Here is a 26,016-nt window from a genome sequence, read left to right as displayed (position 1 = left end):
TTACCTCCTTTGGAAAACTGGGTTATCACTCTGTGATTTCTCCCCACGCACACAGTAAATAAAACCTTTCTTTTATTAATCTGCTTTAATTGTGATTTGATCTTTCAGCAAGTTTTTGGGGAGGGAGGAGGGAAAGTTCCCCTCATCCCTACAATGTCTGTAACTTCAGCAAGTGGTCTATTATCCTAGCATCCCCAGCAGAAAGAGAATGCTATCCCTCAAAGTCTCCAGTAAAAGTCCTAGGGCTCATGTTTCTTAGGTAGGATTGGCTCATCTTGGGTCACATGCTCCACTCTGAACCAATCCCAGAGTGAGGGGTGCTTCACTCTCATTTGCTGGGACTGGTTTGCTTGCACCAATAGCTGAAGAGAAAGGGTGAGCCGGTACTAACCACTGTAGTGGGATGGGAAAAGGAATGGGATGGTGGGAAAGGAACGATGCCTCAAAGCAAAAATCAGGATGACATAATCATAAGAAGAAATGGTCTCTGGGCATTGAAAAACCACTAAGTTCTTTATATACTCTTTGTGGATCAGGTCATTTTGGAAGCCTGCTGTCCACTTTCTAGGTGGGCCTTTAATATGTCTCTTTTGTCACAGGGCCGGGTCTACCCTTGCATGGAAGTCTGTTTCTTTTCTTTATACTCTGCTGAATTCTATACCACAAAAGAGTCACACAGGCTGCATTTGGTCCAGCCTTGACTGAAGTCCTTACAGCTCAAGGGTGGTCCTGACCAGCTAGCCAAAAGCCACATTTAAGTTTGGAGCCACACCCCCTCAAGAACATAGAGCTATGTCAAAGGGAACCTAGATTTAGGCTAGAACCAGGTGCCACGTTCAGATGTCCTTTTCAAGGTCCCCACATCCATCTTCTAGGGTCAAGGGGCATAGGGTTAATAGGTATGGGGGCTCCTGTCTCTCACTGAGAATTCCTCAGGGCTTCAGGGTCACATGACTGCCCAAGGCTCAGCCCACACTCCATGACTGACTGAAATGAGACCACCAATGCTCAGCCCTCTTATCTCAAGGAGAAGATTAGGTAGCGGATTATAAATGGCTCTCTTAGGAAGGTGGGGCCCCACCAGATAGGCACCTCTATTTTGGTGCCTCGAACTTTAATATTGCTTCTTTTGTAGGAAGAAATGTCCCACAAATCTACCAGTCAGAACTTAACATAGCAACTGCAGAAGGATGTGGAAGACTCTCTAGCTTGACAACAGGTGGGATAGAGTGTTAACTGGCTATCATGTCATCAGCTTAAATCTACATTGTGCTCCACACCCCCTAGTGGACCCTCAGAGAGGCTTAGGGGAGGTCTGCATGCTCAGTAAGACTTGGGTTCCAAAGTGACCTTTGAACCATGAGGTAGGCTTGATCCAGACAGTCTAACAGGGAATATGTGGCCATGGCCCCTCCCTTTTCCTTGTCATGATAGTGAATGCCCATTCGCTGCTGTCTGTGGCCAAAGTATCTTGCTCTCTAAGCCTTTTAAAAAAATCCTCACTGTTTTCCAAAATGACTGACTTTTCTCTAAATAAAAGTGGAACTGTTAATTTCTCATCTACTTCTCCATTAAGTGACAAACAGACTCTTTGGTCCTGCAACCTATGTATTTTGGCAACCATGAAGAGCCCATGGGCTGGGTGGTGTGGGGACGACAGGACCCTGCTGATCTGCCTAGACTGGGGAGATGGAGACTTGCCTCCCTGCCGCTCCTTGCAACACTGCCAGAATAACTATTCCTGGGAACAGCTGGTGCGGTGTCCTCCTCTCTTGTGTTTAGAAAGACATCCTTTTCACTTTTATTCAAGTGCACACAGAGGTTAGAGTCCCTAGCTGGCTGTGGTTTGAGCCACTACTGTGCTACTGGGGCCTCTCTGGAGGCCACCCCAACTGCAGCACTCCCTGCTGTATGGGCTGAGGCCTCCATTGCGGCCAGACTGAGTCAGCTTCCCCCTGCCTCTTCCGGCCTCGCCTGCTTCTTTACGGGTATTTGTCCTGCAGCAGTCTTTCTGCATAGCACCACACATCTCAGAATCTGTGTTTAGACAATGCATTAGGACATTGGGCCTTCTTTGCTAATGGTCAGTGGACTCGTCCCCCCCCACCCCCCGAGAAATGGGCGTCCTCTTTTTTACAAGCTCTAATATTGAGGAATACACTCTCTGTTTTCATGGTGCAACTAACCTCAGCCCTAGGTAGACCCTGGGTGTCTGGCCTTTGGGGTGACTTCCTAGGACAGTTTCACCAGAAATAATACACCGAAGTAAGTGTACAGCTAAATTGGCTCATTTTGGATGAGTTTGATCAAATTGGCTGAATTTTCAAGTGATAAATGAAGGATAGATATTCAGGAGTGAAGTTAAATGATCCCACTAGGAAACAGTGAGAGAAAGAGATTTATTGTCCAGGCTGAGAGCTCTTGTCTCCTGCGTGTCTGCTGCTTCCACTCAAGCCCCAGTCCAGGGCTACTTCTTGTGAGAAGTTTTTCCTGCCACTTATAGTCGCTCTTGGCTGCTCTTTCTTCTTATGTTTTACATACTTTATTAAAACCCTTAGACAGGGACACAAATCATTATAAAAACAGTATATTTCTTTAGTAAGGTGCTTTTCAAGCTTTTTTTTTTTAAATTATGGAACACAGGATTTGTTATAGGAATTAGATTCTACATGTTGTAGGAGCTGGGGATGTGAAGAGCCAGGAAGAGGAGTTAGAGGAAAGGCCAACAACCTGTCCTCCTGGCGCACTGGCACAGGGAACAAGTCTGAGTTTGCAGACAGTGTGGGAAGCAGGTAAGCCCAGCTGCTGGAGTTTTCCAAATATTTTTATCATAATCCACAGTGAGAAATATCTTTTATATCAGGATCTAGTAGAAATTATGACTGAACACCTCTAAGTCAGAAAAGAAAAGGGAAAAAGAAACAAGTCTAGTAGGAAGACACAAATGCGTAAATGAATAACTAATAACGAAGCTTTCACAAAATAACAGTAATCTCGACTTTAAGCACCCAAGGCACGGTATAAAATGTGTGTTTCTGTCCCCGCATCTGTGCAAGGGAGCTTCTAAAACTTTGGGATTCCCTGAGTGATTGGAGTGTCTTTCATATGCTGATGCGGTGACTCTTCCTTGTGGTGGAGGGGAGAGGCCAGAAAAATCAACCAAGTGATTAGAGTTGGTTGGAATTTTCAGCCCTCACCCAACCTCCAGAAAGGGCAGAGAGGCTAGAGATTGAGTCCGGTCACCAGCGGCCAGTGATTTAATCAAACAAGCCAATATAACGAAACTACTAAAAAAACTTGGAAGGATGAGGTTTCACTGGGGAACACATCCATGTGTCTGGAGGGTGGAATTACCACCCAGCCAGGTTTATCTGCCTGCTGCCAGAGCACAATCCAATACCCAGAGATAGCAGGGTTACAGCAGAGAATTTATCTTTCTTCTTCTTTTTTTTTTTTCTTTTTTGAGACAGAGTTTCAAGCTGTTGTCCTGGCTAAAGTGCCATGGCATCACAGCTCACAGCAACCTCAAACTCTTGAGCCTGAGTGGTTCTCTTACCTCAATCTCCTAAGAATAGCTGGGACTTATAGGCGCCTACCACAAGGCCTGGCTATTTTTTGATTGCAGTTGTCATTGTTGCTTAGCAGGCCCGGGCTGGGTTGGAACCCACTACCCTAGGTGTATGTGGCCAGCGCGCTGCCCACTGAACCATGGGTGCTGTCCACCTCCCCCCCCCCCCTTTTTTTGAGATAGAGTTTCACTACGCTGCCCTCAATAGAGTGTTGTGGCATCACAACTCACAGCAACCTCAGACTCTTGCTGCCTCCCACATATGTGAGACTACAGGTGTCTGCCACAATGCCTGCCTATTTTTTTGTTGTAGTTGTATTGTTGTTTTTAGCAGGCCTGGGCTGGGTTCGAATCCACCAGCTCTGGTGTATGTGGCCAGCGCCCTAACAACTGGGCTATGGGAGCCAAGCCAGCAGAGAGTTTATTCTGCATAGCACTAAGTGGGGAGATAGGAGGAATTTCTTATTTTTTTATTTATTTATTTTTTATTTTTTTTGAGACAAAGCCTCAAGCTGTCCCCCTGGGTAGAGTGCCGTGGCATTACAGCTCACAGCAACCTCTAACTCCTGGGCTCAAGCGAGTCTCCTGCCTCTGCCTCCCAAGTAGCTGGGACTACAGCCGTCATTGTTGTTTAGCGGGTCCGGGCTGGGGATTCGAACCCGCCACCTTAGGTGTACGTGGCTGGCGCCTTAGCCGGTTGAGCTATAGGCGCCGAGCCAAGGAGGAATTTCTTAAATCTGCCTCCCCTAAAATTGGGGAGACAGGGTTTTTAAAGACGGTTTGGTGGACAGAATAGGCCACCAGAGTCTGCTAATCGGCTGGTTGGGGGTAGAATTTGCAGTCCTTTGGTGTGGGCTGTTCTCTGGGGGGTGGGGGTGTCAGCCAATCCACTGGAATGAACTTCCTTGGGTTGGGGGCATTTAAGATCAATTAGGTCAGTTCCTTAGTCTGGGTAGGTCAGTCAGTTGACTGGAATTTAGGGCCTGAAAGATATCTCAAAAACTATCCCTAGGTTCCTAACAAGTGATGTTTTATACAAAGAAAGCACCCATAGCTCAGTGGTTAGAGCACTGCCCATGTTCACTGGGGCTGGCAGGTTCAAACCTGGCCCAGGCCTGCTAAACAACCACAACAACAAAAATAGCTGGGCGTTGTGGCGGGCACCTATAGGCCCAGCTACTTTGGAGGCTGAGGTAAGAGAATTGCTTATGTCCAAGAATTTGAAGTTCTTGTGAGCTGTGAGGCCACAGCACTCTACCGAGCATGACATAATGAAACTCTGTCTCAAAAAAAAAAAAAAAGTATCTTTACAACTTCAAAGTGGTTCTGATTTGCATTTCTCTAATAATTAGGGATGATGAGTGTTTTTTCATGGCTTTGTTGGCCATTAGTCTATTCTCATGAGAAAAGTTTCTGTTCACTTAGAGATAGCCCCTGACCCCACAGAGAATGGCCCACAACACAAACTCCGAAAACAACAGTTGCTGGCATGGGTTCAGAGAAAGAGGTACACCCGTCTGCTGATGGTGGGATTGCAGTCGAGTTTAGACTCTAGGGAAAGAAGTATGGAGATTCCTCAAAGAAATGAAAGTCCACCTCCCATTGGATCCTGCAATCCCATCACCAGGTATCAACCCAAAAGAAAAAAGTCATTTTATCATAAGGACATTTGCACTCAAATGTTCATAATCTCAAAGATGATTCTTTTTTTGAGACAGAGTTTCAAGCTGTGGTCCTGACTAAAGGACAATAGGAACAACCCAGGTGCACTTCCACACATGACAGATTAATAAACTTTGGTACATGTATACCGTGGAATACTGTCCAGATATTAAAGAAAGGCAGATATTATGTGTCTTTTGTAACAGTCTGGTCAGCTTTGGTGAATATTCTCCTAAGCACAGTATTACAAGAATGGAAAAATAAGCATTGCATGTACTTGTTATCAATCTGAACTAATGGATTAACAACTGCATGCCAACATGAGCAAAAAACTAAATTCAATTCAAATGGGGGGAGGGAGAGCATGGGGTTGGTGAGTCCCCATGCAGTGGGTACATTACACCGTGTATGGCACACTTCCTGGGTGGAAGGCCCAACTATGACACGGACTTAAACCTTATGAAGACCATGTGTGTAACCTAATCTTAGGTGCTCTCTTATTAACCTGAAATTAAAAAAAAATAATAAAAAATCTTTACAACCTGATGACTCTACATGACTCCAGGGCAAAGAAGCAAAGGAGGGAAGCAGTGAGTGTTTATCAAGTGAATGAAGGACAGTGCTGATTATTGCCATTATTTTAGCTATGCCTGCCCTTTCACAGAGTTTTGGGGCCTTTACTCTAGTTCTCATCTTGCACCCCTTCATCACTTTGTACAGGCAGTTTCAGTGGTGCCCTCCAGCTCTGTGAACCCTGAGGCTTCTGAGCTCCAGACCCTTCCTTGTGTACTTCTCCATCTGGCCATTCATTTGTGTCCTTGACAGCGAACTGGGATGTAAGTCCAGCACTTTCCTCAGCTCTGTGAGTCATTCTAGCAAATATTCAGAGCAGAGGGCTAGATTTGGGAACCCCTGATTTTGTAGCTGGCCATGGAGAAGGGCAGGTACCCTGGATACCACATTGGTGGATGGCGTCTGAAGTGGGGGCAGTTGTGTGGGGTGACCCTTAACTTGTAGGGTCTGTGCTAACTCCAAGTAGTTAAGCATCAGAATTCATTTCTTTATTTTAATTTTTAAAACAATTTATTTATTTATTTTGTGACAGAGTCTCACTTTGTCACCCTTGGTAGAATGCCCTGGCATCATAGCTCACAGCAACCTCAAACTCTTTGGCTCAAGCAATTTTCTTGCTTCAGCCTCCCGAGTAGCTGGGATTACAGGTGCCTGCCAGAACACCTGGCTATTTTCAGACATGAGGTCTCGCTCTTGCTCGGGCTGGTCTCAAACCTGTGAGCTCAGGCAATCCACCCACCTCGCTTCCCAGAGTGCTAGGATTACAAGTGTGAGCCACTGTGCCTGGCCCCAGAATTGAGTTATTGGACATCCAGTTGGGTTGCAGAATTAGCTGGTGCATTAGTTGGTGGTGGTGTACAAACATGACAAACAGCATATGCTAATAGTTTCTATTCTATTCTATTTTTGCTTTTATTATGTTCTTCTTTTCTTTTTCTAGCTTGTCCTCTGTCACATAAGCTAGAGTGCAATGGCATCATCATACCTCACTGTAACCTCAGACTCCTGGACCTGAACAATCCTCATGCTTTGGCCTCCCAAGTAGCTGAGAGGTGCATGCCACCGCACCAGGCTAAGTTTTCTTTTTGGAGTAGAGACGAGGTCTCGATTTTTCAGGCTTGTTTTGAACTCCTGAGCTCAAGGAATCCTCTTGCCTTAGCCTCCCAGAGTGCTGGGATTACAGGTGTTAGCCACTGTGCCTGGCCTTATATTCATTATTTTTTAAATGCTGTTTGTGACCTTTTTAAGTTGATTTCATAACTCTCTACTTGCTCATAGTCCATAGCTTGAAAACATACTCTGCGATATTTTGAAAGCTTCTGAAGAGCAGGGACATTGCAATTTGCCTTGGCATCCCCCAAGCCTAACACAACAGTCCAATACTGAGATGTCATGAGTATAATTTGATGGAATCCGTGAGTGAGGGATAAACTAAGTCTGCACATGGTTTCAGGATTCACTTTTATAAAAGTATCCGGATTCATAAAAGTGAGTTTGTTCCTTGAATTCTGGAAAGTCTCATCGGTTAGAATGTAAGTTATTAGGTCGCCATGGAAACCATCTTGGGTGTGGTATCTGATATCAATCACCAGGGAGAGTGTGCCTGAGGAGTACAGAATTAATTCAAAGTTGTTTCTAGGCCTTACTTCCTTTAAGGTGGGGTAACTAGAGAATTACTCTTCTCAATTTCAAGATGTTGCTCTCAGGATGATGTCTGCCAGGGGCAGCTCCACCCCTCACAGCTGAGAGCTTCACCGTCAGAGCTGCCTCCTGGTCTCACAGCTTCCTCTTGAACATTTACGAGTTCTAGGTGGAGATTTGGAGAACACTCCAGTCTCATTGGCGACATGTTGCCCCAAAGCTGTTTTCCCCTACAGATGGCTGATTGCTCCAATTTCATGGAACTCCTTAGCTTCAATGTGAGAAGGTAATGTTTCCTGACCTTGTCCTGAAATTCTAGGGCTTAACCCTCTCTGAAGTGGCTTGACCCTTCCGCACCAAATACACACAAACACATAGCTGCCAAGTGATTAGATGGATATTATCACCCATAGTTTTTATTTGTGACTGCCCTCATGTGACCTGTAATATCCTGACCCCAAAGGCTGTTAGGATCATCTGTGGGGTCAGCTTCATCCAAGATGAGTGAAGACCTCCCCCTCCCCCAACTAGGCCTGAGCCTCCCGCCAATTCCAACATCCCATAATACTCAGTACAGATTTCCCGAAACATACAACTAATGTATGAAACATACCTCCTATTCATTTTCCATGTGGAGTGTATAAAAATGTGCTGTCTTCCCCCTTGCAAAGGCTCTCTCGCCCATCTGGTTTACATTTGTGGGAATCGCTGCCGGCCGAGAAAAGGGTTAATGACAACTGGGAGTGAGAATTCTGCTTACAGGGCTGAGCTGTGCAGGAGCCCAGTTTCTCCCAGAAGTTGAGCCCAGTGGAAAACAAGCCAGGAGGCTGAAGAGCACGCGTGGTTAACCCGGATCAGATTCTGTGTTAGGAGGACAGATGTGGCCCCAAGAGCAGAACAGAGGAGAGAATGACATTTTGGCCACTGAAGCAGCGACAGCAGCAGCAGCAGCAGCAGGAGCAACAGTGGTGCCGCCCTGAGGAACATCTGCTTGGAGTATGGCCAGCGTAATAACAACTAGCACTTTAATAACATAACAAGAATCACATTTCCGTAATTGTTTAATACACAGGCCCAGGACTGTAACATCACTTGTCTGAACGTGATACAAATTGGACACAGAAGCTCAATCCCTTTGGCAAACGCTTATCGTGGGATTATTATATTTACAGAGATGTAATTTCTGACCGGACGTCAATGTCATTTCATCAGGCTTCTTTTTCAGACAGCAGCTCTAAAAAGTAACCCTTTCAAGTTCCCCTTTTCCGTCCTCCTGACGGTTTCCAAGAATGCGACATCCTCCTTCAAGCAAAGAGCAGCACTTGGATGTGTGGGCCGGGACGCTTTTGCCAATTGTTTCCTGAAGGGTTGACATCTGAAAGGAATTCCCATGAGGCTAAAGTGAATTGTTTTTTTTTTTTTTTTCTTTTTCCAGAAGGGTCACTCTCTGAAGACAGTTCAACAGGAAAGATGGTCAAGGTTGAAATCAGCAGGCTTCTATAAATCTTCTGTGATCATAATAAGAAAAGGAGTCGGGATCTTTGGTCACTTCACTTTTTATAAAAATGCTGTTATTATAATGCAGGGTCTTCTCCTTTGGTTGTTAGAGCAAAAAGAAAATAAAATGGGGTAGTGTCTTAAGATGCCACGCGGGACAGAGCAGTGCTACATGTGACCCAGGAAAATGTTTGCAACTTTCTCTACAAAAGAATCATTTTACATTCTGTGCTTGCTACTACTGCGCTCCACTGAGCCAGTGAGGGCAGCGGGGAGTTCTCAATACTTTATCATTCGAAGTCATGCTGCACTTTCCTATATGTTGTCCAGCTCAGTCTTCAAGGCAGCCATGTTAGGTTAAGTAGGGAAGTTATTATTTCTTCGCATTTTCAAACAGTTGGCAGTTGCATTTTTCAAACATTTTTCAAACATTTTCAAATAGCTAGCTCTGGAAACAGTGAGGCGCTCCCCTCTCTGTCTTCTGATTCTGAGGCTGGCACAAGTTTCCACCCAGCCACCCTGGGGGTGATTTCAGTAATTCCCCCTGCTACTGGTATGATCCAGAAAGGCAACCAAGGGCACCCACAGGTCCCAAGTACCACGGTGATGGGCCACTACTTCATAACTACAGTCTGTTTGCATTAAACCGTCACTAATGTGAGAGCCACAAATTTCCTAATTTTTCCTCCCCACCCCAGTGGATGACCCAGAATAAAAGGGCATATCTGACATGGTTTCAGGGATTCTCCTGTGACCAGCAACCTTGCTGTGTAAAGTGTGGTCCGCAGACCAACAGCAGCAGAGCTGGTCCAAAGGCAGGTCGAGTGAAGCCCCACGAGTCAGAGTCTGTGTTGTCCCAGGAGCCCCCAGTGATTCCTGCCATGTCAGGGATCAAGAGCCACCACTGCCTGTATGACTCACACTTTCACTCGGCCCTGCCTGTTTGTGCTTTAGGTGTAAGCTGGGGGTGGGAGGGTGGGCAGAGAACAGGCGGGATGCACCTCCACACTCCCTCTCAGTAAGGACTAGAGAGGTTACACAGGAGACAAGGAACTGTGGGAGGAAGAATCTGGAGAGGAGTTTGAGACCTCGGAGGAACTACTTGCAAATAGCTGCCTATAGGCATCTGGTTTGTGGTCTCAAGGAAACAGAGGCGATGTTGATTTTTGAAGGGAGACAGGTTCCAAGAGCCCCTTTCTTGTGAGCACTTCATGTGACACTGTTTGAGACACTCTGGAGTGCCTGGCAGGGGGACGAAATCAGGCTAGCAACTCCTAGATGCGGTGACCTGCCCAATGCACTGCTAGGCTGAAAGAAAAGGCCAATTGGTTTTCTTCCGTTAGTGCCTGGGTTTCTCCCCCGCGATCCTCCCTTCTCGGCTTCTGCAGACCCAGCCCCAGGTGTGAGACTCACTTCACCCCCATCCCGTGTCAGGACCTGCCTCTAGGCTGTGCTAATTTGGCTTCCTCTGGAAGCTCAGAATTTATGCAGCCAAAGCTGGAATTGTTTTTCTCTGCAGGCCTGAAACGCCCCTCCCCCTGAATCTTCTCTCCTACTCTGCTCTTCCCAGCCTGCATCTTTGCTTTGCAGGAGGTGCCAGACGTCAAATCCTCCCTATTCTGTGGCTTCCTGATGCGGCAGATAGTCCAGCCACCGAAATGCCGCCTTGTGAATGCAGGGCCCTGGATTCTGTTGTGGGCAAATACGTTGAGTGATTGGAAATGACTCTCCTGGGAGCTGGTTGTCAAATTTTTGGTGTGTTCAGGAAATGTCTGCCACATTTTACATCAACATTTTCAAACTACAAGTGAGCGAAGTGTTGAATTGTAACAATGAGTGAGTGAAATGAATGGCTTGCAGTGCCAACGGTGAACCAGCTAGAGCAAAAGGAGTAACTCAAGTTTGGTTTTGTTTTTGAGACAGTCTCACTTTGTTGTCCTCAGTAGAGTGCTATGGCATCACAACTCACAGCGACCTCAAACTCTTGGGCTCAAGTGATTCTGTTGCCTCAGCCTCCCATGTAGCTGAGACTACAGATGCCTTCCACAACACTGGGCTATATTTTTTAGAGACTAGGTCTCGTTCTGGCTCAGGCTGGTTTTGAACTCATAAGTAAAAGAACAAGACCGACATCATCTTAAGCTTAAGTTTCAGCTTCCCCGAAGTTAAGTTTCAGGTTCTTACAAGTCAGGACACAAGTACATGATGCCACCTCAGTGGCCCTACCAATCAGAAAGGTGCACGACCTCATATAGAGGTCACTTCCTTCCCCTCGCCCATAAAAGCCATCTCCCCCTTAGAACGGGGCCTTCAGCCTGATCTCGCTGCATGGAGATACTGGAGGCCCAGACTCTAGCGCTTAAATAAACTCTCTCTCCTGCTTTTGCATCGGACCCTGGCTCCCTGGTGGTTCTTGGGGACATTGTGATCTGGGCACAACGATAAGCTCAGACAATCCACCTGCCTTAGCATCCCAGAGTGTTAGGATCACAGGCCTGAGCCACTGAGTCTGGCCTTGTAACTCAGTTTTTAGAGAGAGATGAGAGAAAGAGAGAGAAGGGGATGGGGGGAGAGAAGGAAAGAAAAGAAAGAAAGAAGGAAGGAAGGAAGGAAAGAAAAGAAAAGAAAGAAAGAAAGAGAAAGAAAACCTGCAGTATGGTTCAACTGTTCTGGTGCTCTGCTGTGTAGAATGTAAATCTCCTCCTGATGTCTTATAAAGCCCCAGTATGTGGAAGTCTTTACATGCAGATTGTGTGTGGGAAGAATGGGGTGCCTTCTGGCTCTCTGCCATTGCTCATATTTCAAGGTCCAGGAAAGTAGATGTCAATCAAAAGATAGTTAAATATGCTTCTAATCGCTCCCTTACTCAAGACTCCTGGGTTTGTTACTTAAGGGCTTCAAAGTACTTATGTTACTATCACTAGGATTCCCAGCTGCTTAGGATTTGACTCGAATTTAAACAGCCTCCTCCTGCCCCGCCAGGGATTAATGTCTCCTTCTGTCTTCTGGTACAACCTGTCCATCTGCATGAGGTCCCTGTTTCCTGTATGCTGACCGCACAGGTATATACATGCATCCGCTTAGTTAATCTTCCCACCACATTTGCAAAAGAAGAAACCGGGCTGAGTGCAGTGGCTCATGCCTGTAATCCTAGCACATGGGGAGCTGCAGGCAGGTCAATTGCCTGAGCTCAGGAGTTCGAGGCCAGCCTGAGCAAAGTCGAGACCCCATCTCTACCAAAAATAGACAAACTAGCTGGATGTGTTGGCCCATGCTTGTAGACCCAGCTACTTGGGAGGCTGAGGTAAGAGGATCACCTAAGCCCAACGGTGCGATGATGCCAGGGCACTCTACCCAGGGCAACAAAGTGAGACTCTCTGTCTTAAACAAACAAACAAACAAACAGAACCCCAAACAGGTAGGGGACGGTGGCTCATGCCTGTAATCTTAGCGCTCTGGAGGCCGAGGTGGGTGGACTGCTTGATCTCAGGAGTTCTAGACCAGCCTCAGCAAGAGGGAGACCCTGGATCTCTTCAGCCCAAGAGTTGAGGTTGCTGTGAGCTATAACATCCTGGCATTCTACCAAGGGCAACAAAGTGAGACTGTCTCAAAAAAAAAACAAAATACAAACAAAAAGCCAAACAAACAAACAAAACCACAAACAAAAGAAAAGAAGGAAACAAAAGCTCAGTTCCAGTAATTTGCTCAAGGTCCCGCAGCTCTGAAGGGGCAAGAAGAAGGATTGTACCTCAGAACTTCATGCTCCCAAACTCTATTCATTTTTCTACAGCAATGGTTCTCAAAGTGTGGCTGCCAAACAGCCGTAGCTGTGCTACCCAGGAGCTGGTTAGAAATCCAAGTCCTTAGACTCTACCCCAAACTCACTGAAATAAAAACTCTGGGGGCCGGGGCCCAGAAATCTGTGTTTTAACTAACACGTCCTCCCTGGGATTTTTTTTTTTTTTTTTTTTTTTTGAGACAGAGCCTCAAGCTGTCCCCCTGGGCAGAGTGCCGTGGCATTACAGCTCACAGCAACCTCCAACTCCTGGGCTCAAGCGAGTCTCCTGCCTCCGCCTCCCAAGTAGCTGGGACCACAGGCGCCCGCCACAACGCCCGGCCATTTTTTGGTTGCAGCCGTCATTGTTGTTTGGCGGGTCCGGGCTGGGGATTCGAACCCGCCACCTTAGGTGTACGTGGCTGGCGCCTTAGCCGGTTGAGCTATAGGCGCCGAGCCCTCCCTGGGATTCTTTCTGTTGCTTCAGTTTGAGGCCTTTCTTCCTTACCAAGCCTGCAGCTCGCCAGCGTGGGGTTCTCAGACACCATCTCACTACTAGTCCAGTGGTTTTCAATCTTTCTTTTTAATCTCATGGCACACTTGAACCTACAGTTAAACTTCCAGGGCTCACTTAAATTATGTTGATAAAATAAAAGAAAAAAGTTTAAAACAAAAGGATATACTTACTGTGCTTTGGACTTCTTTAGAAAATAATTAAATTAACAACATTTAAAAATTTTCATGGCACACCTCAGCCCCTCTCATGTTATGCCATTGTGCTGAGGCACACCGGCTGAAACCACTGAGGTAAACTGTAAAGGGGTGGGACAATGAGTGCCCACAGCTGCTTGTGGGGATGGAGGTCTTTCTGGAAAGAAGGCATCATTTTCTTAGGGAAGTGTTCTCTTCTCCTGACATCCTATTCAGGCACCAAATCTTCTCAGTACTTGAATGTGTCCAATTCCTGCACTGGAAGCACTTTTCTAGGGAAAAGGAGGAGGGTGGTGTCTGCAGGCCAGGACTCCAGGTGGAATTCAAATTGCTTGGTTGAGGTCGTGATTCTTGTGCTGCTTAGAATCAATGTCACTTTAAATACAGGTGACTTACAATCAATGTCACCTTAAATACAGGTCACTTACCCTCTCTGGGCCTTGGTTTTTTCAACTGTAAAATGGGCTGATGGGAAGAGCTGTGTTGTCCTCTGCGGCTCTAATGTGAGTGTGGCTGGGACAGTGCTTCGTATATGGAAAGGGTGTCAGGAAAGCTCAGCGTTCTTTGCTGTGACCACGTGGAAGCTGCAGTGCATGGAGGGGACTGAGGAGATGCTCACCACTCTGCATTTTCAAGCTGAGATTCCTTTCTGCCTGAACTGTCTTCCCTAGCACACATGTGTGTGATTTCTCAGCACTTACCGCAGACGCTGGCTTATTCTCCAAGGCTGGAAATGAGTTTGTGCTCCCTTTGTAATAAGAACTCTCTAAAAGAGAAAGGGCCTCAAGGCTCCCAGAGACCAGTAGCAGAGACCACCCTGCCCCTTCCCCCGCCAAGGACATGATGAGATTCAGCACCCAACCCTCAAGAAAATGGCATTTCACAGCCTGGGTGTGTAGAATCCCATTGATGAATAGATTCTGGGTTCCCCCCACCCAGCACAGCCTCTGCCCCCTCCTTCTCACGCATCCCTCTTCTGGCACCAAAGCCCTTTCCAAAATGTCTTCACCTTTCACGTGACACCAGCACTCAAATCCCCCATTCCAAATAAATGAGAAAGAATCCCCCTTTTCCGCCAGATTTTGCTGGTGCCCCAGCAACCCAAAGCCAGGATAAAATTTCCAGGCGGGGCGCAAGTGTGTGTAATTGCTTCCTGCGAGGAAGACCACGAGAGCCTGTTCCAAATGAGGTGTTAATGACGAGGGAGCGAGGGAGCGCCACAGGATGTGTTACTGTAGCAAAGCCCCATCTGCATTGCCTGTATGAGGCTGCTTTTTATGTGGATGTGGCCTTGCAAGAGCCCCTTCTCTCTTTGTTAGGGAGTGCTCCACAACAGAAGCAAAAACAAAAAGCAAACACACTCCCGCCCTTGGCTACATAACTGCCATTGTGCTAGTTTAGCCACTGTGTGTCTTTCAGTCCTGTGACCCCATGGGGGAGGGAAAAATTCTTATAGAAAAATACTTGAGGCTCGGCGCCTGTGGCTCAGGCGGCTAAGGCACCAGCCACATACACCTGAGCTGGAAGGTTCGAATCCAGCCCGGCCCACCAAAAAACAATGACAGCTGCAACCAGAGAATAGCCGGGCGTTGTGGCTGGCACCTGTAGTCCCAGCTACTTGGCAGGCAGAGGCAGGAGAATCGCTTGAGCCCAGGACTTTGAGGTTGCTGGGAGCTGTGATGCCACAGCACTCTACCCAGGATGACAGCTTGAGGTTCTGTCTCAAAAAAAAAAAAGCACTTGAACCTTTGTTAGAAGATGTATTGTTCTAAGCACCAGGTATGGAGCAATCCATGAGGAATCAGAATATCTGGTATGTAGTCCGAAACCTAAAGTTCAGAGGAGACTAAGTAACTTTAACAGTTCTGGAAGAATAGGAGTAGTAGGTTTTTATCTGTAAAATAGATAAAATAGATGCTTAATAATACCTTTATGATCTCATATTAACTTTCTGAAAGTTCTCAGAGGCGATATCTTAGGCTCATGGAAGGCTAGCATTAAAAGAAGCCATCCTTAGAGGATAGGTCCAGTTAAGCTCATTGTATGAACAAGAAGACAGGTGCTCAAAGAGGCAAAGCTTCTGCCTGAGGATGCAGATTTGCTCAGTAGGGAATAAAGAAGAACCTGGAACTTCTAACTTGGAGAAGGATGGCTGTTAGTTCTAATTTGGGCTAGAATATAATTTTGCTAATTCCTAATTTTTCCCTTTGCAAATGACTCCAGTTTATTTTCCTAAGCAGCAAAGCCATTTGGGTGGTGCAGGGCTGAGGCCCTGGTATTCTTTTTCTTTTTCTTTTTTCTTTTTTCAGTGTTCGGCCAGGGCTGGTTTGAATCCACCACCTCCGGTATATGGGGCCAGCACCCTACTCCTTTGAGCCATAGGTGCTGCCCTGAGGCCCTGGTATTCTTCACTAACTTAGACACTTGTCTCATCTCTGTCCTTGTCCTGTGAGCCCAGTGAACAAGCCACCTTGTTGATTACAGATGTGACCTCATCTATCCCAGACAGCCAGGGACCATCCCTTTGTCTCTCTTGATGAAGAAACCAGTGCCTGGAATTCAATAAACATAAATTGAACTGGCTAAATCCAAGTAAAAATTTTGTATTTTCTTAATCATAATATTCTATTTAGTCTCTTCTTTTTTTAAAAGAAAAAAATATATATATACATTTTGAGACAGAGTCTCACTTTGCCATCCTCTGTAAAGTGTGGTGACATCATAGCTCACAGCAATCTCAAACTCCTGGGATCCTCTTGCCTCTCCAGTAGCTGGGACTACAGGCACTTACCACAATGCCTGTATTTTTAGTAGAGATGGGCCTCAGTCTTGCTCAGTCTGGTCTCGAACTCCTGACCTTAAGCAATACACATGCCTCAGGCTCCCAGAGTGCTAGGGTTACAGGTTTGAGCCACCGTGCCAGCCTGTCTAGTCTTTTCTTTATGAAGACATGCTACAGACAGAATGTTTGTGTCTTCTTCTCCAAATTCATATGTTATGATCTTTTTTTTTTTTTTTTGGTAGAGACAGAGTCTCACTCTATTGCCCTCCGTGGAGTGCCGTGGTGTCACACAGCTCACGGCAACCTCCAACTCCTGGGCTTAGGCAATTCTCTTGCCTTAGCCTCCTAAGTAGCTGGGACTACAGGTGCCTGCCACAATGACTGTTTTTGTTGTTGTTGTTGTTGTTGTTGCAGTTTGGCTGGGGCCAGGTTTGAACCCAGCACTGTTGGTATATGGGGCTGGCACCCTACCCACTGAGCCACAGGCACCACCCCATCTTTTTTTTTTTCTTGAGACAGAGTCTTACTATGTTGCCCTTGGTAGAGTGCTGTAGTGTCACAGCTCACAGCAACCTCAAACTCTTGGGCTTAAGAGATTCGCTTACCTCAGCCTCCCAAGTAGCTACAGGTACCCACAACAACACTTGGCTAGTTTTTGGTTGTGGTTGTCTTTGTTGTTTGGGAGGCCTGTTTGGTAGGCCGGGGCTAGGTTCAAACCTGCCAGCACAAGTGTATGTGGCTGGTGCCCTAGTGGCTGAGCTACAGGTGCTGAGCCCATATATTAAATCTTTTTTTTTTTTTTTTTTTTTTTTTTTTTTGTAGAGACAGAGTCTCACTTTTTCGCCCTCGGTAGAGTGCAGCGGAGTCGCTCCAGCAACCTCCAACTCCTGGGCTTAGGCGATTCTTCTGCCTCAGCCTCCCAAGTAGCTGGGACTACAGGCACCCGCCACAACGCCCGGCTATTTTTTGTTGCAGTTTGGCCGGGGCTGGGTTTGAACCCGCCACCCTCGGTATATGGGGCCGGCGCCTTACTCACTGAGCCACAGGCGCCTCCCCATATATTAAATCTTAATGCCTGATGTGATGGCATTGGGAAGTGATTAGGTCATGAGCATGGAGCCCTCAGGAGTGGGATTAATGCCTCGTACAAGAGGACTGAGGGAGCCCATTCTCCCCTTCCATCATGTGAGGACACAGTGAAAAGATAGCTGTTTACAGCAAGTGAACCCTCACCAGACATTGAATCTCACAGCACCTTGATCTTGAACTTCTCGGCTTCCAGGACTGTGAGAAATAAATGGCTGTTGTTTATAAACCACCAGTTAATAGCATTTTGTTACAACAGCCCAAATAGACTAAGACAAAACAAGACAGTTGGCTAGATTAAAAAGAGAAGAGTTATAGCTTTGTTGTGGAGTTGGGACCTGTTTGAGTGTCTGTAGCACTGTCAAAGAAGTGACCCTCTTCCTAATGTAGCCCTCCAAAAGTAATATTCCTGGTTCAAATTTTGAATTCATTTCAGCCAGCTGACTGTATAAATTCCCTTTATGTTGTTAAAAGGCAAAACGATTTCTAGAATGTTTACTTCATGCGGCGAATGGGAGATGGTAATACTTTGCTAAATGCTCTTGAGAAGGGTCTGATGTTCACTGGTGTTCATCTATATTCTAAGAAGGAGTTTGGCGGTGGAGCACTGTGCTGAACACAACTGGATATGTTTCATTAAGGCTGCACCTCCGTCTTTTAATTAACTTCTTGCTCCTGTCTTTGGTGAAATATTAATTATTTTTTAATCATCACCAGGATGCACTTTAAGGAGAAGCAGCTGGAATCATCCAACCTTAGTTTCATTATACAGATAGGTGTTATAATAATTAACTTAATTAGCTTGTCACTGCTTGCATAAAATATGATTGTATTTGGAGAACAGATATTGCTTTGCTGATCCAAGGTTAATTAAAAAATAGAGTACCCAAGAGGTCAGGTTAAATGGCGTTGGTGGCATCCTGATATCTGGCTGGCATGATGAAGAGTGTTTCTGGAGTGGGTTGGGTTCTGAGGCCATCTTTGGGTGCCCATGTTTAAAGAAGATGGAGAGTCACTCAGTAGCTCCAGATGCGGCAGTCTGACGGTGGTGGTCTCTTCTCTCTCTACATTAGAATCTCTTGTTCTGGACTCTTGGACAGAGGGGAAAACCAATGAAATATTTTAAGTGGAAGATAGTTTTTATTAAATTTTTTATTTTATTTATTTATTTTTTAGAGACAGATTCTCAAGCTGTCACCCTGAGTAGAGGGCCATGGCGTCACAGCTCACAGCAACCTCAAACTCTTGGGCTTAAGCGATTCTCTTGTCTCAGCCTCCCAAGTAGCTGGGACTACATGCACCCACCACAACACCCGGCTATTTTTTGTTGCAGTTGTCATTGTTGTTTTTAGCTGGCCCAGGTGGGGTTCCAACCTGCCACCCTTGGTATATGTGGCCTGCACCTGTAACCACTGAGCCTTTTTTTTTTTTTTTTTGAGACAGAATCTTACAATGTCACCCTGAAGTGGAATGCTGTGGTGTCTTAGCTCACAACAAGCTCAAGCTCTTGGGTTCAAGCAATTCTCTTGCCTCAGTCTTTCAAGTAGCTGGAACTATAGGTGCCTGACTATTATTTGTATTTTTAGTAGAGAAGGAGTCTCACTCTTGCTCAGGATGGTCTCAAACTCCTGAGCTCAAGCAATTCACCCACCTTGGTCTCCCAAAGTGCTGGTTTATCGGCACAAGTCACGGTGCCCAGCTCAGAAGCTAACTCTTACGCACTGCTCCTCAATAATTGGTTTTGGATGGATTATTACTACACGTGGATCATTATGAAAGTTTTGAGATATGCAAAACTCAAGAAATGTAAAACTTGCATGGCTGGAAGTAAACAAAATCCTCCCAGCAGCACCAATAAGCTGAGTGAGTTCAAACTAGCAGGAGTGAATCAAAAGGATGCCGCTGGCTACACTTTTTAAAAATGAAATAACGGACCATAACACAGTCTGTTTCACTTTTGTGGTGACCTGTTGTATGCTACCAAGTCATAGTAGTAATGAGAATAAACAGTGTTATTCCCTGGGGGAAAAAAACCTTCTAAAATGCAGACCCACTCCTCCAGTAGCAGTGTCTTTTGAAAAGAGAAAATTGATACTAAACCGGAATGTTTCATCCTAATAGAAATGCCAAGGAGCTGGCCTGGGTCTGGAAGAGTAATTCTGTGCACTCTGTGTCAATTCCTTAGGTGTGTTAATATTTATAACTGTTTTGGTTTTTTCTTTTTTTGTAATTACACAGTGGTTCATTATAGGTTGATTTGGTTTCTCAATCAATCAAGCCTTCTAAAAACTCATTTGGAAGAGTGAATGTGCTTGAGGAGAAATTCACAGCTTTGGACACAAAAGATAAGAGCACCCCACAGACAGCTCATCTAATAAGGGTTGGGCTGTCTGGAAAATAATGGAAATATCAAACTGAGGTGGTTACAAAGTAGTGCAAGATGTTGGCATCGGCCCTGAAAGGTTGACTGTGCTCATTGTGGTGATGGAAAGGAAATTTCGTATTCAACAGACACTCCCTGGATTAGGGACGGCAATGAATGATGATTGACTTGGAAGGTTGGTCCACGTGTCTGAGAAAATCATCTCAGAATCCTTTGCTCTGATTCCTCATGGACTCCTGGGTTTGATTTCAGATGATGGTTTACTGACTCTTTCAATTGGAATGACTGAAATTTATTTTAAACTTAACTATTTGCTCAGCATTGCTATTATTTTACTTTAGGCTGTTATTAATTTGCCCTGGAGCGATGTGTGGTTTGGACTGGATTGTGCTGATGTGGTTTGTCACAGATGATGGTAAATGTGGGACAGAAGCTTGGAAAGGAGGAGACTAAGAATGGCACCCAAACAGTCAGTTGATGCTGACGTGGCTGTGAATAATGCATCTCACACCGCGGCGACTGGGATCACTATGCCTTATGTTCCCCCAGCAGTCGTGATGAAGCCGTCTTCTCACACCGGTCTCCTCTGTGCCTTGATTTTTCTCTGTCCTTATCACATGGCTTTTGTTCACTCATAGTGTTTTCTTTATATAATAACTTCAGTTAACGGCTGCAACTGTACTTCAGTTCATCTATTACTGCTAATTGCATATTTTGGATGTGTAGAATCAGACCCAATTCATATTTTTTAAAAAATTTTCTTTTATTTATTTATTTTTTATTGAGGCAGAGTCTCACTTTGTGGCCCTAGGTACAGTGCTATGCGGTCACAGCTCACAGCAACCTCCAACTCTTGGGCTTAAGCGATTTTCTTGCCTCAACCTCCCAAGTAGCTGGGACTACAGGCCCCCGCCACAATGCCTTGGCTTTTTTTTTTTGGAGAGATAGGGTCTCACCCTGGCTCAGGCTGGTCTTGAACCTCTGAGCTCAGGGCAATCCACCTGCCTCAGCCTCCCAGAGTTCTAGGATTACAGGCGTGAGCCACCACACCCAGCCCCGACTCATGTTTTTGTGGCAGTCCCCAGCTCAGGTTGCTGGCCAGCTTGTAAACTGGCTGTTCAGTTAGCCATTACTAGGTGTGGGAATGTCACCCAATCCATATCATGCTGCGTCCCTGTGGGCCAGTTTCACTTACAAGAGGCTGTAAGCTTGGAGGCACTGTGATAATCCTGTCTAGGTTAATATTTCATAATTTGCAAATCTTATAAGATAGAATATAATAAAATGATGCATTTTGTTTAAGGAACAACACATGGAAGTGCCCAGGACTGTGAGGTCAGGTAGTTAGTCCTGCTTGGAAGCCTCTGAACTATTTCATAGATGTCGGCATTAGACATGAACTTCCTGGGTCAGAGAGAAAGGACTTCATTACCACAGGGCAGACAGCATGAACTTCCCGTTGGTGTGAGTTCCACATCACCCCCAGGTCTTCAAGGTTACTTGCTGCAAACACAACCCCGAAAAACAGACCAGGCGAAGACTGGTCGGGATCTTGCATTCTTGTGACACCTCAGGCCGCGCAGGCAGGGACACTCAGGGCCCAAGGTGGAGGTGGATTGCCTCTTCCCAGTCTGTGTGGAAATCATGGAGAATGAATTAGGAAAATAAGTAGGACATAAGTAATCCCTATTTTCTATCAGAGAGCATTCCAAGAAACTTCATCATGAGATACAAAAGCTAAAGACTTAGCATTCTCTTCTCACTTTCCTGCCGCTCACCTTCCTCTTCAGCAAAATCGGCTTGGCTAGTTACGAAGACTGCTGTTACCACTTGTGGCTGGCACACTGTCAAAAGTTATATTTGTCTGGGGGATGGCTTCAGCCTTCCTGGCATAGTGCAGAGGCCGAGAGATGAGGCAGTGGGGCACTGCCACAGTGTGATGACCGATAACTGACGGCACCTCTTGAGGCAGTGTTGCACGTCCCCCCCCCCCCCCCCAGCATCGTGGCTCTCATTTTACTACATGGGGGAGCAGCTTTGAACTCCCTAAGGTGACAGGCAAACCCATCCACCTCAACTGGGGCTTGGAAAGTGACTTCCCATCTAGGAAGTTGTGTCCATCTTTGTCTACGGTCACAACCTCAGTTCTTCCCTTCTGGGTGGCTTATCGACCTACGGCCTCCTCTTGGTGATTCAGCACACACACAGCCTCAGTCTTGATCAGAAGACAGGCCGACTTTCTTGGGATTTTTTTTGATGTCCATGTAAAAAACTGGACTGATGAGAAATAATAGCTTCCCTGACTGTGAGCTGACTGTACATCAGGCAGTGCTAAATAAAATCTTTTATTTTTCACAGGTCATTGAAAGAGGTAGTTTTGTTAGAGACTTTTTTTTTTTTTTGAGATAGAGTCTCACTTATTGCCTGGGTAGAGTGCCATGATGTCATCATAGCTCATAGCAACCTTAGCCTTCTGAGTTCAAGTGATCCTCTTGCCTCAGCTTCTAAGTAGCTGGGACTACAGGCCTGTACCATGACACTCAACTCATTTTTCTCTATTTAGTAGAGACTGGGGTCTCCCTCTTGCTCAGGAGGGTCTCCGAACTCCTGAGCTTAAGTGATCCTCCCACCTCTGCCTATCTGAGTGCTAGGACTATAGGCATGAGCCACCACTCCTGGTCTACTGTTAAAGACATTTTATAGTTGGGGGAACTTTTACTTAAAGAGGCAGGACAGGCTCGGTGCCAGTATCTCAGCAGTTAGGGCACCGGCCACATGCATCCAGGCAGGTAGGTTCAAACCCGACTCAGGCCTGCCAAACAACAATGCCAACTGCAACAAAAAACTAACTGGACATTGTGTCAGGCATCTGTAGTCCCAGCTACTTGGGAGGCTGAGGCAAGAGAAGCAAGAGAATCATTTAAGCCCAAGAGTTTGAGGTTGCCGTGAGCTGTGAGGCACAGCACTCTATTGAGGGTGACATAGTGAGACTCTGTCTCAAAAAAAAAAAAAAAAAAGAAAAGAAAAGAAAAAAAAGAGGCCAGGACATTTTCTCAAGTCATGCAATTAGTTAAGTGGTAAAGCCAGTGCTCTGAAGTCAGTGGCAGAGGCCGACTGAGCTCTGCATCACTTCCCTTGTGTATTCTTGGCCCGGAACTGTCAGCAGCAGGATGGGGAAGGAGCACTGAGTTAGAGTCGGCGGCGTGGCCATCTGCTCCCAGTCCCAATGCACTGACTCACATTATCACATCACCTAGGGAGTAAGTGCCACATTGCCGGTCAGGAAACTAACCCTGGCTCTTCCTCCTTCACAGGGCTGTCGAGACATTCAACTATATGTGCGAGGGCTTTGTAAACTGTGAAGTGGTCAGCAAGTAGAAGGGATTGTTTCTGTCTGTTCTCAGATGTCCAAAAATACAGGCCCTAACTTCTACTGGGGCCATGCTATCACTGATCAGTCAGACAGTGAACTTGCATTTCTGGGCCTTTTTCTTGATGCATCAATTGAGATCAATGTGCAGTGCCTGCCCTGTGTTGAGAAGGATGCAGAGCCTCCTTGAACTCAGCAGGTGAGAGCACTGCGACCATTAAATGCAACAGTGAGGGGAACACAGAGGGATGATGTTCTTGCCTTTTTGATTCTTTGCTGCTCTGGGATGAAGCAGAGACAGAGGAAGACTGAAGGAGGGTGTGTGACGGTCCTAAGGGACCCTGGTGGAGCCCCCAGGTGTGGGCCTCTCAGACAACTTCCTTCGTGATGATTCTTACAGTATGAGAGGAGTTCTTAAGTACCTTGAACTACCTATGGTGGGAGGATTAGTTCTTCCACCGTAGCAGCAGCTTGGATAATTTCTCATCCTGAATAATGCCTAGGCCTGGCCTGGCTCCTGGGATAGAGAACTAGGCTGGGAGCTGTAACGGGAAACAAATCTCTCTGGATTGGGCCACATGACGTGATGAAAAGTTTTGACAGTGGATGAACGAAGGGGTGCTGAATGGAAGCATGCATGGCCAATCCCAGAACCTGCAGTGTGGCTTCTATTAAAAGCAGGCCTCCCGCCCTGTCATTCATATAAGCTTTTCTAAAGTCTCTGCCCATCAGTTAAGAAACTGTTAGGAAAATAGCACTGACAAAAGTCCAGGGCCTTGACTCTGGAGAAGTGATCCTTGGTGTGTCGAGATGTAGGGCTATGACATCTGGAATGGTCCCTGGGAACAAAAAAATTTAGGGCTCCAATTAAATATGACTCAGTTTGGGTGGTCAGGGAAACTCATCAGGGAGCTTCGTGATGGGCTCAGAGTTTTCAACACTCTCAAGAATATTTTCAAAGCAGTTTGTAAAATGCTGAACTGCCATTTAAAAAATAACTTCCTTACCTTCCATTTGATCCTGCAATCCCATTACTATGGATCTACCCAAAAGAAAAAAATATCATTTTATCATAAGGACATTTGCACTTGAATGTTTATTGCAGCTCAATTTACAATCGCAAAGATGTGGAAACAATCTAAGTGCCCATCAACCCATGGATGGATAAATAAACTATGGCATATGTATACCATGGAATATTATTCATCCATAAAAAGGTGGAGACTTTGGGCATTTTGTATTTACCTGGATGGATTTGGAAACGTTTATCCTCCTAAGGAAAGGAAAAGCAAGTATCCAGTGTGCTCAGTACTAATGTGAAACTAGTAGACAAACAACTACAGCACCATAGGAGAGAAAAACAATTAAATTCAAGAAGGGGGCAGGGGGAGGAGGTTGGTAAGCTCCCACCTAATGGGTACAATGTGGGTGTATGCAGCACACCTCCTGCGTGAAGTTACAGCTCAGACTTTACAAACACAAACAATGTAACCTAATTATATGTACTCATGTATTAATCTGAAAAAAAAGCCCTTTGTATTTAAACAATTTTTAAAATTAAATCATAGCTGTGTACATTAATACAGTCATGGGGTACAGTGTGCTGTTTTCATATACAATTGGAAATATTTTCATCAAACTGGTCAACATAGCCTTCATGTCATTTTCTTAGTTATTGTGTTAAGACATTTATATTCTACATTTAGAAAGATTCACATGTACCCTTGTGAGATAAACCATAGGTGTGGTCCCACCAATCACCCTCCTCTACCCACCCTTCCCCTTCCCTCTCCCCTTTTCTCGAATTTTTGGGCCATAATTGGGTTCTAGCTTTTCTATGAAAGCTATAAGTTAGTTTCTTTTTTTTTTTTTTTTTTTGAGACAGAGCCTCAAGCTGTCCCCCTGGGTAGAGTGCCGTGACATTACAGCTCACAGCAACCTCCAACTCCTGGGCTCAAGCGAGTCTCTTGCCTCAGCCTCCCAAGTAGCTAGGACCACAGGTGCCCGCCACAACGCCTGGCTATTTTTTGGTTGCAGCCATCCTTGTTGTTTGGCAGGTCTGGGCTAGGGATTCGAACCCGCCACCTTAGGTGTACGTGGCTGGCGCCTTAGCTGGTTGAGCTGTAGGCGCCAAGCCTATAAGTTAGTTTCATAGTAGGGCTGAGTACATTGGATACTTTTTCTTCCATTCTTGAGATACTTCTACACTTCACCAAGCATAGTCCTGCTCCTCAGGGGTAACCATTGTTTACATTTTGGTGTACATCTTCTCAATATTATTATCGTACAGACATATGTGGATAAAACAGGTTTATGCCATAGATCTGTATAGTTCAATATGGTAGCCAACAGTCATATGTAGATGCAAATTAGAACTAATCAAAATCAAAATTCATTCAGTTGCACTAGCTACACTTCTGGTGCTCAAAAGCTGCATGTGGCTGTTGGGAAGTACAGATATAAACAATTACATCAACACAGAACGTTCTAGTGGACAGTGCTCACTGCAAATAGAGTCCTGTAATCTTTGCTCACTGATTGTGACCATTTCCATGTGATAAAGCATTACCCTACGGCATTACTTTGAATGACGTCATAGTATTGTGTACATCTCCTGTCATTTTTTTACGACATGTCTCCAAATTTGGAAATTCAAATTATTTCCACTTTCTCACCTCTATAACAATGATTCAATAAACTTTCTAAGAGCTAAATGTTTATTTGCATTCATGGTAACTTCCTTCCTATTTCCTCTAAAGTAGGTTGCACAATTTTTAAGCATTTTTCATTCCTAGATCAAAATTACCTTCCAGAAAAATTGCATAGATTTGTATTTGTCACAGATAGAATATGAAAGCATCTCTTGCCCTCATTTAGCTAACAGTTTAAAGAATTTGTCCTACTTTGACACTTGAAGCAGAGTTATCTCAGAGATGCTTTGCTTTGCAATTGTAGTAGATTTCTAGTA

Source organism: Otolemur garnettii, unplaced genomic scaffold (genome assembly GCF_000181295.1).
Source record: "Otolemur garnettii isolate 467f Iridium unplaced genomic scaffold, OtoGar3 scaffold00046, whole genome shotgun sequence".
Taxonomy (NCBI): Eukaryota; Metazoa; Chordata; class Mammalia; order Primates; family Galagidae; genus Otolemur; species Otolemur garnettii.
This window is presented reverse-complemented; position numbering follows the sequence as displayed.